The sequence below is a fragment of the Petaurus breviceps genome, unplaced genomic scaffold (genome assembly GCF_028583685.1).
Source record: "Petaurus breviceps papuanus isolate PSGF00001 unplaced genomic scaffold, PetGlider_PUasm1.0 78, whole genome shotgun sequence".
Lineage (NCBI taxonomy): Eukaryota > Metazoa > Chordata > Mammalia > Diprotodontia > Petauridae > Petaurus > Petaurus breviceps.
In genome coordinates, this window is record NW_027186502.1 from 4,807,088 (window position 1) to 4,818,565 (window position 11,478).

Below are 11,478 nucleotides of genomic sequence, written 5' to 3' on the forward strand. Positions count from 1 at the left end.
GACAATTGGGGTTAAGTGACTTACCCAAAGTCACACGGCTAGTAAGCATATCAAGCGTCTGAGGTCACATTTGAACTTAGGTCCTCCTGACTCCAGGGCCAGTGCTCTATTCACTGTGCCACTGAGCTGCCCCACTTCTAATTCTTCTTTACATCATTACTTCACAGGTTGGGATAGGGAATCTCTGAAGCTACCTCCAACTTAAAACTAACAACTTGTATATAGTAGATGATACCAAACTACTTCTGGACATCATTGCAACATTACTAATGTGAAAATATGCTTAATATGAATGCATATGTAGATCCTATATCAGATTGCATGCCATCTTGAGGAGGGGAAGAAAATTTAAAATTCAAAATCTCATGGAAGTGAATGTTAAACATGAAAAATAAATAAATATATTTTTTAAAAGAGTGTTAGCACAGTGGGAATGGTGGTGCAATTGAGCAATGGAAAGGTATTGCTACCAGTTTGAATAAGTTTCTAGAATAATGAACTGTGCTTAAACCCAAGGGCAGATATATATATATACATATATATATATGTATATGTATATATTTAAGTATAAATAGCAATTAGCTATCTTGTAACTATTGATGAAGTAAGACTGTCCAGAATTCGATGGCTACAGTTTTCTGGTAAAGGGGAGGAAGGATGGAATAAAATAGGATTTTTGTTCTGGTGAGGCAAAGTGGCCTCTGTGGTACATGGGGAGCTTTCCAAGGAATGCATTTCCCTCAGGGTGTCTCATGAGTCTGTGGTCATATTGTTGCACTGGACCAGAGGTGTAGGACTAGTTGCACTGTGATGGTTTTGTTTTCTTAGGCTCATGGAAGCTCCATACCATATAAGTATCTTCTACTAACTCTCTTTTTTAAAGGCATGCTGGGGTGGGGGCAGGAATATGACAAAGACCTTTCTTGAATCGATCAGATTAATTGGTTTAAATTAATACCGTATAAAAGATCAATAGAAAGTCTTGAATATAAATCTAAGCCAAACAACTCTTTGTTATACAATAGCTCAGTAATAGAACAAAATAATTTTAGTACCAAAATGTTATTTTGCATTTCATTAACATCAATCAGAATAGAAAATGAACTTTGCAGTTCAAAATGTCCTAAAATTTGCTCTCAAATTCCTTTGTATGCATCTTCAATAGTTGAATATTCTTGGTTTTTTGAATGTTAATTTAAGTCCTTAAAGAAATGGGCAGTTACTGTGGAAACCGAACAAAACAATGGAATTATTGCTAAATAATTTAGCTACATAAAAAAAGACACTTTCTTTTCGATTTATTTCCTGAAGAGAAAAATTTATTTCAATAAAAACTGTGGGTGATCTTTTTTCTTATTTAATATTTTATTTTTTTCCCCAATTACATGTAAAAACAATTTTAACATTGTTTTTTCAAATTTTGAGTTCTAAATTCTCTTCCTCCTCCTTTCACTGAGAAGGCAAGCAATTTGACATAGGTTATACACATGTAGTCATGCAAAACACATTTACATGTAAGTCATTCTGTGAAAGAAAACAGACAAAAAACCCCATGAAAATTTTAAAAAAGTAAAGAAAAAGTATCTTTGATATGCATTCAGGCTCTACCAGTTCTTTCTATGGAGAGGGACAGTACCTTTCATCATATATCTTACAGAATTGTCTTAGATAATTATATTGCTGAAAATAGCTAAGTTATTCATAGTAAATCATCACACAACATTGCTGTTACTGTGTACAATGTTCTGGTTCTGCTCATTTCACGTTGCATCAGTTCATGTAAGTCTTTCCAGGTTTTTCTGAGAGCATCCTATGCATTTCTTAAAGCATAATAGCATTCCATCACAATCATAATCATATAAAACAACTTGTTCAGCCATTCCCCATTTGATGGACATTCCTTCAGTGCCACCACTAAAAGAACTTCTATAAATATTTTTGTACACATATTTCCTCTTTTTTTTTTTTAACCTCTTTGGGATTTGGACCTATTAGTGGTATTGCTGGGTCAAATAGTATGCATGGTTTTATAGCCCTTTGGGCATAGTTCCAAATTGTTCTATAGAAGGGTTGAATCATTATACAACTTCATCCATAGTACATTAGTATTTTAATTTCCCCACACACCCTCAAACATTTGTCATTTTTCTTTTCTGTCCTATTAGCCAATCTGACAGGTGTGAGATAATAGCTCAGAGTTATTTTAAGTTGTATTTCTCTCATCAATAGTGATTTAGAACATTTTTATATGACTATAGATAGCTTTGATTACTGTTTTTGAAAACTGGCTCTTCATATCCTTCCACCATTTATCAATTGAGGAATGACTCTTATTTCTCTGAATTGGACTCAGTTTTCTATATATTTGAGAAATGAAGTCTTTATTAGAGAAAGTCACTATAATTTTTTTTTTCACAATAATGATTACGAACTATGTATTTTCCCCATCCTATTTTCCTTACTCTCTCTCCTTTTACCCTGTCCATGCTCAAAAGTGTTTTGCTTCTGACTTTTTTCTCCTCCAAACTGCCCTCCCTTCTCTCAGTTCCACTCCCAACTCCTCTTTTATCCTCTTCCCTTCCTACTTTCTTGTATTGTAAGATAGATTTCTATACCTAATTGAGTCTGTATATTATTCCCTCTTTGAGCCAGTTCTGATGAGATCAAAGTTCATGTGCTTCTCTCCCCACTTCCCCCATTTCCTGCTCCACTGTAAAATCTTTTTCAGGCTTCTTTTATGTTAGCAAATTCCATTCTACCTATCCCTTTCCTGTTCTCCCAATGCATTCTTCTTTCTTGTTTCTTAGTTTTATTTTTTTAGATAATCATACCATCACATTCAACTCACACCTCTCTTTTTATGTATGCTCCTAACTAAACTTTCTAGGAGTTATAAATATTATTTTCCCATGTAGGAATATAAACAGTTTAGCCTTATAGAATTCTTTATGATTTCACTTTCTTCTTTGCCTTTTTATGCTTCTTTTGCATCTTGTATTTAAAAGTCAAATTTTATACTCAGCTCTGGTATTTTTTATCAGGAATGCTTGAAAGTCTTCTATTCCATTGAATGTTCATTGTTTCCCCCCCCTTCCCACCCCCTAAAATTTATACTTAGTTTTGTTGGGCAGGTGATTCTTGGTTGTTATCCTAGCTACTTTGCCCTACAATATATCATTCCAAGTTCTCTTGTTCTTTAATGTAGAAGTAGCTAAATCTCTTGTTATCTTGATTGTGGCTCCACATTTGAATTGTTTCATTTTGACTATTTGCTATATTTTCTCCTTGATCTGGGAAGTCTGAATTTGGCTATAATATTCCTGGGAGTTTTCATTTTGGGATCTCTTTCAGGACTTGATTGGTGGATTCTTTCAATTTCTACTTTACCCTCTGGTTCAGCTTCCTTTGGTAATTTCTTGTAAGATGATGTGTAAGTTCTTTTTCGGATCATGACCTATGGGTAGTCTGATAATTTTTTCTTTCAAATGCTTTATTAACTTCTGATTTACATCATTAATTTCCATCAGATTTTGAGTTACAAATTTTCTTGCCATTTTTCCCCTACCCACCACCCCAAAATAGCAATCCCACAGGATATCTCCTTCTTCAATCTGTTCTCTCCCATATCTTCTCCCATACCCCCTTCAACTTTTCCAGTAGGGCATGGTGGATCTCTATGCCCCAGTGCCTGTATATCTTCTTTCCCAATTACATATAAAATAGTATATGTATATATATAAATTTTAAACATTTGATTTTAAAACTGTGAATTCCAGATTCATTCCTTTCCTCCCTCCCTTGTCACTCACACTGGGAAGATAAGCAGTTCAGTATAGTTTCTACATGTTTAGCTAATGCAAAACATTAACATAGTAGATATATTGTAAAAGACTGACTATATTTCCTTCCCTCCTATCCCACCACCCACTTGTTCTATTCTCTACTTTGATCCAGTCCCTTTTCAAAAGTGAGTGCTTCCAACTTCCCTCCCCCGCCCAGCCTGCCCTCCCTTCCATCATCCTTCCTCTCATCCCCTTCCCCCCTACCCTCCTATAGGGTGAGATACCCTATTTAGTGTGTATGTCATTCCCTCCCTGAGCCAAATTCAATGAGAATAAGGTTGACAAATTCCCTTTTGCCTTCCTATTCTTCCCTCCATTATAGCCATTTTTCCCTTGCCTCTTCTATATGAGATAGTTTACCCTATTCTGTCTCTCCCCATCTCCTCTCATTATATTCCTCTCTCACCTCTTAATTTCACCTTTTAAGTATCATCCCTTCCTATTAAATTGGTCCTGTGCTTTTTATCTATGTATCCCTTGAATCATATATACACACATTCACATATGTATTCATATGCCTGTATGCCCTTCATTTCATACTGAGAAAAGTTTCATCAGTTACAATTATCATTTTTCCATGTATGAATGTTAATAGTTCAACTTTGATAAGTGGCTTATGATTTTCCCTGTTTACCTTCTCAAGCTTCTCTTTCTTCTTATATCTGAATGTCAAATTTTCTATTGAATTCTGTTTTTTTTTCATTAAGAATGCTTGAAAGTCATCTATTCCACTCAATGACCATATTTTCTCCTGAAACATGATACTCAGTTTTTCTGGGTAGATGATTCTTGGTTTTAATCTCAGTTCCTCTGCCCTCTGCAATATCAAATTCTAGGCCCTTTGATCCCTTAGTGTAGAAGCTGCCAGATCCTGTGTTATCCTGATTTTGTTTCCACAATATTCAATATGTTTCTTCCTGGCTGCTCATAATATTCTCTCCTTGATATGGGAATTCTGGAACCTGGCTATAATATTCCTAGGAGTTTTCTTTTTGGGACCTTTTTTAGGAGGTGATCGGTGGATTCTTTCAACCTCCATTTTGCCTTCTGGTTCTAAAACATCAGGGAAATTTTCCTTGAGAATTTCTTGGAGGATGATTTCTAGGTTCTTTCTTTGATCATGGCTTTCAGGTAGTCCAATAATTTTTAAATTATCTCTCCTGGATCTATTTTCCAGGTCAGTGGTTTTTCCCATGAGATATATTTCACATTGCCTTCTGTTCTTTCATTTGTTTGGATCTGTTTAACAACATCTTGATTTCTCATAAAGTCACTAGCTTCCCTTTGCTCCATTCCAAATCTGAGGGAATGATTCTCCTTATTGAGCTTTTGAGCTTTTTTCCATCTGGCAAATTCAGCTTTTTGAGCCTCTTTTGCCAATTGAGTTAGTGTGTTTTTTAAGGTGTGATTTTCCTCTGTTAGGCTGTTGACTCTCATTTCTTGATTGTCTTGTGTTGTTCTCATTTCTCTTCCCAATTTTTCCTCCACTTCTCTTATCTGCTTCTTAAGGTCCTCTATGGCATGTAACCAGCTTGTATTATTCTTTGAAGCTTTTGGTGCAGGAGTTCTGACTTTGTTGTCTTCCCCCTATTCCATGCTTTGCTCCTTTTTGTCCCCAAAATAGGAGTCTAATATTGGATTCTTCTGTTTGCTTTACTTCCTTTGCCTGGTCATATCGCCCCTCAGTCACTTGACCTCTGGGCTTTTTGCCACAGTAGGACTCTGTTACCAGACAGGGGAGCTTCATTCCAAACACTGGGGTTTTCTCAGATCCTGGAGGTGTTAGTGGGGTGCCTTCTCTGAGGCCTCCATATGCTCTGGCAAGCTGGTCACACACCCCAGGACCTCTACCCTAGACTGCAATACGGATCCAAGCAGGTTAAAGCAAGAGTGATTACCCCTCAGACTGGTCACTTGGTCCCCCCACACTCTGCAGGCCAGGAACTGAAGCTGCAACGTGGTGCTGGCTGATCCAAGGAATCTCAGTGGCTTCTCACCCTGGAGGCAAAAGCCTATGCTCTCCCACCTACTGGTCCCAAAGTCCACACTGCACTGACCTCTTACTTTTTTCTTCATATCTGTGAATAAATCTAGAAACAGCCACAGCTGCTGCTGATCTGTAGTCCCTCCAGCCAGTGGCTGGTCAGGCTCGCCCTGGGGCTAAAACCTCCAGCTCATGCAGACCTGGGCTCAGCTCCCAGAGCGCTGTACTGGCCGATTCCTGCAAGCCTGCTTGGCAGTCCTCAGAGGGAGATTAGCCTCTCTCTGTCATTTTGTGGGTTCTGTAGCTCTAAAGTTTGTTCAGAGTCCCCTTTTACATTGATTGTGGAAGGTGGAAGCCAGAGCCATCTGGAGGTCCTGCTTCTACTCCACCATCTTGGCTCTGTCCCCTAGTCCAATAATTCTTAAATTATCTCCCCTGGATATATTTTCCAGGTCAGTTGTTTTTTTATTTTCTTTTTTTAAGTTAAATTTTATGTTTATTTTTAGTTTACATTATTCATTTCCACAAGATTTTGAGTTACAAATTTTCTCCCCTTCATTCCCCTACCCACCACTCCAAAACAGTGATCCCACTGTATGCCCCCTCCCCCAATCTGCTCTCTTCTATATCCTCTCCCATACCCCCTCTGACTTTCCAGTAGGGCAAGATGGATCTCTATACCCCAATGTCTGTTTATCTTATTTCACAGTTACATGTAAAATAATGATAATATATATTTTAAACATTTGATTTTAAAACTTTGAATTTCAGATTTTTTCCCTTCCTCCCTCATCACCCACCCTTACTGGGAAGATAGTAATTCAATATATGTTGTACATGTGTAGCTATGCAAAACATTTCCATAGTGGATATATTGTGAAAGACTGACTATATTTCCCTCCATCCAACCCTGCCCCCCACTTGTTCTATTCTCTACTTTGACCCTGTCCCTTTTCAAAAGTGTGTGTTTCCAACTTCCCTCCCACCTAACCTGCCCTCCCTTCCATCATCCCCCCTCTCATCCCCTTCTCTCCTGCTCTCCTATAGGGCAAGATATCCTATTTAGTGTGTGTGCCATTCCCTCCCTAAGCCAAATTCAATGGGAGTAAGGTTGACTCATTCCCTTTTGCCGTCCTGTTCTTCCCCTCCGTTGTATCAGTTTTCCCTTGCCTCTTTTATATGAGATAATTTACCCCATTCTATCTCTCTCCATCTCCTCTCATTATATTCCTCTCTTACCTTTCAATTTCACCTTTTAAGTATCATCCCTTCCTATTCAATTGGTCCTGTGCCCTCTGTCTATGTATACCTGTTAAATATGTATACATACATAAATATATATATTCCCTTCAATTATTCTCATATTGAGAAAAATTTCATAAGTTACAATTATTGTTTTTCCATGTAGGAATGTAAATAGTTCGACTTTGATAAATTCCTTATGATTTCTTTTCCCTGTTTACCTTCTCATGCTTCTCTTGCTTCTTGTATCTGAATGTCAAATTTTCTATTCAACTCTGGTTTTTCATCAAAAATTCTTGAAAGTCCTCTATTTCATTGAATTTTCCCCTGAAACATGATACTCAGTTTTGATGGGTAGATGATTCTTGGTTTTAATCCTAGCTCCTTTGACCTCCAGAATATCATATTCAATTCCCTTTGATCCCTCAGTGTAGAAGCTGCCAGATACTGTGTTATCCTGATTGTGTTTCCACAATATTCAAATTGTTTCTTCTTGGCTGCTTGTAATATTTTCTCTTTGATCTGAGAATTCTGGAACCTGGTTATAATATTCCTAGGAGTTTTCTTTTTTGGGATCTTTTTCAAGAGATGATCAGTAGATTCTTTCAACCTTTATTTTGCCCTCTGGTTCTAAAATATCAGTGCAATTTTCCTTGAGAGTTTTTTGAAGGATGATTTCTGGGTTCTTTCTTTGATTATGGCTTTCAGGTAGTCCAATAATTTTTAAATTATCTCTCCTGGATCTATTTTCCAGGTCAGTGGTTTTTCCAATGAGATATTTCACATTGCCTTCTATTTTTTCATTTTTTTGGATCTGTTTAATAGTGTCTTGATTTCTCAGAAAGTCACTAGATTTCATTTGCTCCAATCTAATTCTGAAGGAATTATTCTCTTCAGTGAGCTCCTGCCCAGGAATTCAGGGAAAATTCAGGTAATGGGCAGCAAAGCTTGATCAACTTTCTGGATCCTTGAAATCAGCTCCACAAACCCTGAAATATAGTTGGTGTTTGGTAAGTGCTTGATTAATATATCAAATGTGTATGAATATAAGATCAGTTAACATATGTTCTATAACCATATGTTATTAATCTTGAGAGGAACAGTATGAGTCAATGTGATGAGTGCAAGTTTGTGATCATTATCAGAAAAACAACCTAAAACAAGGACACCTGACCACTTTTGTGAGAAGTTACTCTTCCTTTCCCTAAAGCCTTATGAGTCAGAGGAAAGTGATTAGAGAGTATTCTCTGAGTAGGAAGACTTTGACATCTAAGTCCATGAATGGCATGGGTATATGTTGGTGTGGGAGCTGATTAAAATCCTAGAAAACTGAAGAAATGGGTACATTTCAGAAATAAGTGGAAGATATTGGTTTAAAAATATATCAAATTAGGCCTCTAGAATATTAGTAGACTCCAATCTGAGAATTAAGAAACTCTGATCTGAAGCATCTATCTTGTATTAGCACTATTTTCTTTCTATATGGAAGACTTCTCATTCAAAGAGCCAGAAAAGATAGATTTATAAAGACTTTTATCTTCTTATGTCAGTCTTCTTAGTACTGTACCTTTTGAAGTCAGAATTTCATTAAAACTATGCAACAATAAGTATAATTTTATAATATTCTGTGTTTTCAAATGGGGCAGCTAGGTGATGTAGTGGATAGAGTTTCAGGCTTAGACTCAGGGGGACTCATCTTCCTGAGTTCAGACTTGTTCTCAGACACTTGCTAGCTATGTGACCCTGAGCAAATCACTAATCCTATTTGTCTCAGTTCCCTCATCTGTAATATGAGTGGGAGAAGGAAATGGCAAACCACTTGTGTCTTTGCCAAGAAAACCCCAAATGAGGTCACAAAGAGTTGGATATAACTGAAAAATGACTCAGTAATAAAAACATTTTAAAATTATTTCATAAAATTTATGTTGTAAAGGACAATGATTTTTCATTGCTATGTGTGAAAAATAACCCTTTATTTTTGGATGAAATTGTATATGGACATAATAATACATTACTGCATATGGTATGTTATAAACTTTTGTGGGTGTTTTGCCTTAAAATTTCCATGGTGTTCACCATGAGAAATAATATAATTAAGCTGAGGTGGAGGAGTCACCTTAAAGCACTGACTGGAGAGGTTAGTGAGGGACCAGCCTTGAGTTATAAGAGGAGCCCTAAATTTGGCTCATAGGTAGATTAACATCATGGCAGCTAGTTAGATGGCAGGGCTGGCTCAGGCTGTAAGTAAATGGATTCAGTGAGGATGAAACACTTGTGCCATTCTCTTGGTTTATGATTGATTGCTAATGTCTAGTGCCTTCACAGAAGTTTTACTCTGATGACTTATTGTAGCATGGAAGACTCTACAAAACTGAGAAGGCTTTGAGGACAGGCCTGTTGACAGACTGCCTATCATTGAGAACCAGTTTCCCTAAATTCAGAGATTCTCAACATCTGATGGCTACAAGGTTCTGAAGTTTTCCTTTACACAAACTCCTAAGGAACTTCTACTAAGTCATAGAAGAAATGTCTTCAGAGTCAAAACTGGAAATTCTCTAACCTGGGGTAAGAGACAGAGAAAGAATTCAGTTCTGAGAGAGGGGGAGAATTTTGGAATAGACTTAGAGACACTAGCATGGGATGAGGTGGGGGTCAGGAAGGAATTGAGCATGTCAGATCATCTTATAGTTTCCAATCCTTTATACATTTATTAATCACCTACTGTGTGTAAGGCAATAATAAAAACAAAAAATTGTCCCTTAAACATGCCACATTCATATTTATAGCAGCTCTTCTGGTGGTGGCTAAGAAGAGGGAATTTTTCCTTTATTTGAGTCTTCTCATACAAAATAACTAATATGGAAATGTTTTAGATAATTGTAAATGTATAACAATCAACTTAATTTAATCACATTAAAAATAAAAATACTCAAAGTCACATGATGCAGAAAAAGTCTTTGAAAAATATAAACCCAATTATCCCCAAAACTCTATAAAGAATAGGTCTGGAGGGATCTTTTTTTAATATCATAATATCTAGAACCAAATGCAAGCATCATATATAATGAAGATACACTAAAAACCTTACAAATATAAGAGAGAGAGCAAGAATTCCCAATCTCCTTTCACCCCATTTAAAAGCTCTCAAAATGCTAGCAGTCACAATAAGGCAAGAGAAAGAAATTAAAGACATAAAAGATAGACAAAGGATAGGTAAAACCATTCCAATTAGTTGATAATATAGTGGTTTAATTAGAAAATCTTAGAGAATAAACCAAGAAACTAATTGAGACCACTCTCTGATTTTGGTAACACTACTTTCTCTTGTTTCTTCAGGTCCTTTACTGAAATTTTATCCATGTTAATCCTTAGCTGAAATTTTATCCATGTTAAAACTGCCAACTGGGAGTATCCCTCAAGGCTTTGTTCTGGGCCATCTTTTTTTTTTCTTTTTATCCTTTCACTCAATGATATAATCAGCTCCCATCAGTTTAACTGTTACCTCTAAATTGATGATTCTTAATCAAAATATCTGGTTTTATTTTTTTTTCTTCTCAACTCTAGTCCCCCATTGTCCAATTGTCTATTGATTATTGGACTTGGATGTTACATATATATCATCTTCACTTAGTATAGCACCTAGCACATGATAGGCGCTACATGAATGCTTATTACCTTCCTTTTTCTTTCCCTGTGTTAGCCCTTTTGCTATTCCTCCCTTGTACAGAAAACTATGTGTCATATATTTGTGCCTTTGTACTGGCTGAATTCTGTGCCTAGATTTCTTTCATTACCAATCTGCTTTTAGGAAATCCTGGTTCCACTCAAGGTTCAGTTCAAATGAATTCCTTCTATAAGAGACTTTTCCCTATTCCTCCATTTGCTAGGGCCTTACTCTCTAAGTAAAACTTTCACCTAATATCTCTCTATTTTTTATGTACCTTTTACTATTTACATGTCTCCCTCATTAGAATGTAAGCTCCTTGAAGTTAGGGACTGGTTTTTTTTTCTTTGTATCCTTAGTCTAAGAAGGAATTTAGCCTTTATCCAAGAAAGTATGTAGAAAGAAAAGAAGAGAAATTAGGGCAAAGTCTTCAGTAACACCTCTACCAAAGGGGCAGAAGACAGATGATTAGCTGGTGAAGGAAACTGAGAACCAGTCATGTTTATAGGAGGGAAACCAGAAGAAAGTATTGACAAAACCCAGGGAAGAGAGAGTGCCCAGTAAGATGAGGTGGTTAAGAGTAACTGAAATTACAAAGAAGTCAAAAAAGGTGAGGATAAGAAAAGGCCCTAAAAGGACTTAGCAATTAAGAGATCATAGGAAGGAGAGAAAGGAGGAGTAGGAGGAAGAGGAAGGGGAAGAGAGAGAGAGAGAGAGAGAGAGAGAGAGAGAGAGAGAGAGAGAGA

At 36.7% G+C, this 11,478-nt stretch overlaps 1 protein-coding gene across 1 annotated transcript in view; it reads left to right on the top strand.

Moving 5' to 3' along the window:
- Positions 1–706: 706 nt before the first annotated feature.
- MGST1 (microsomal glutathione S-transferase 1) overlaps positions 707–11,478 on the top strand; it is a 359,649-nt gene continuing 348,877 nt past the window's right edge. The window contains exon 1 of the mRNA XM_069106146.1: positions 707–716. The gene's annotated coding sequence lies outside the window, so the exon portion shown is untranslated. The remainder of the gene's footprint in view (positions 717–11,478) is intronic.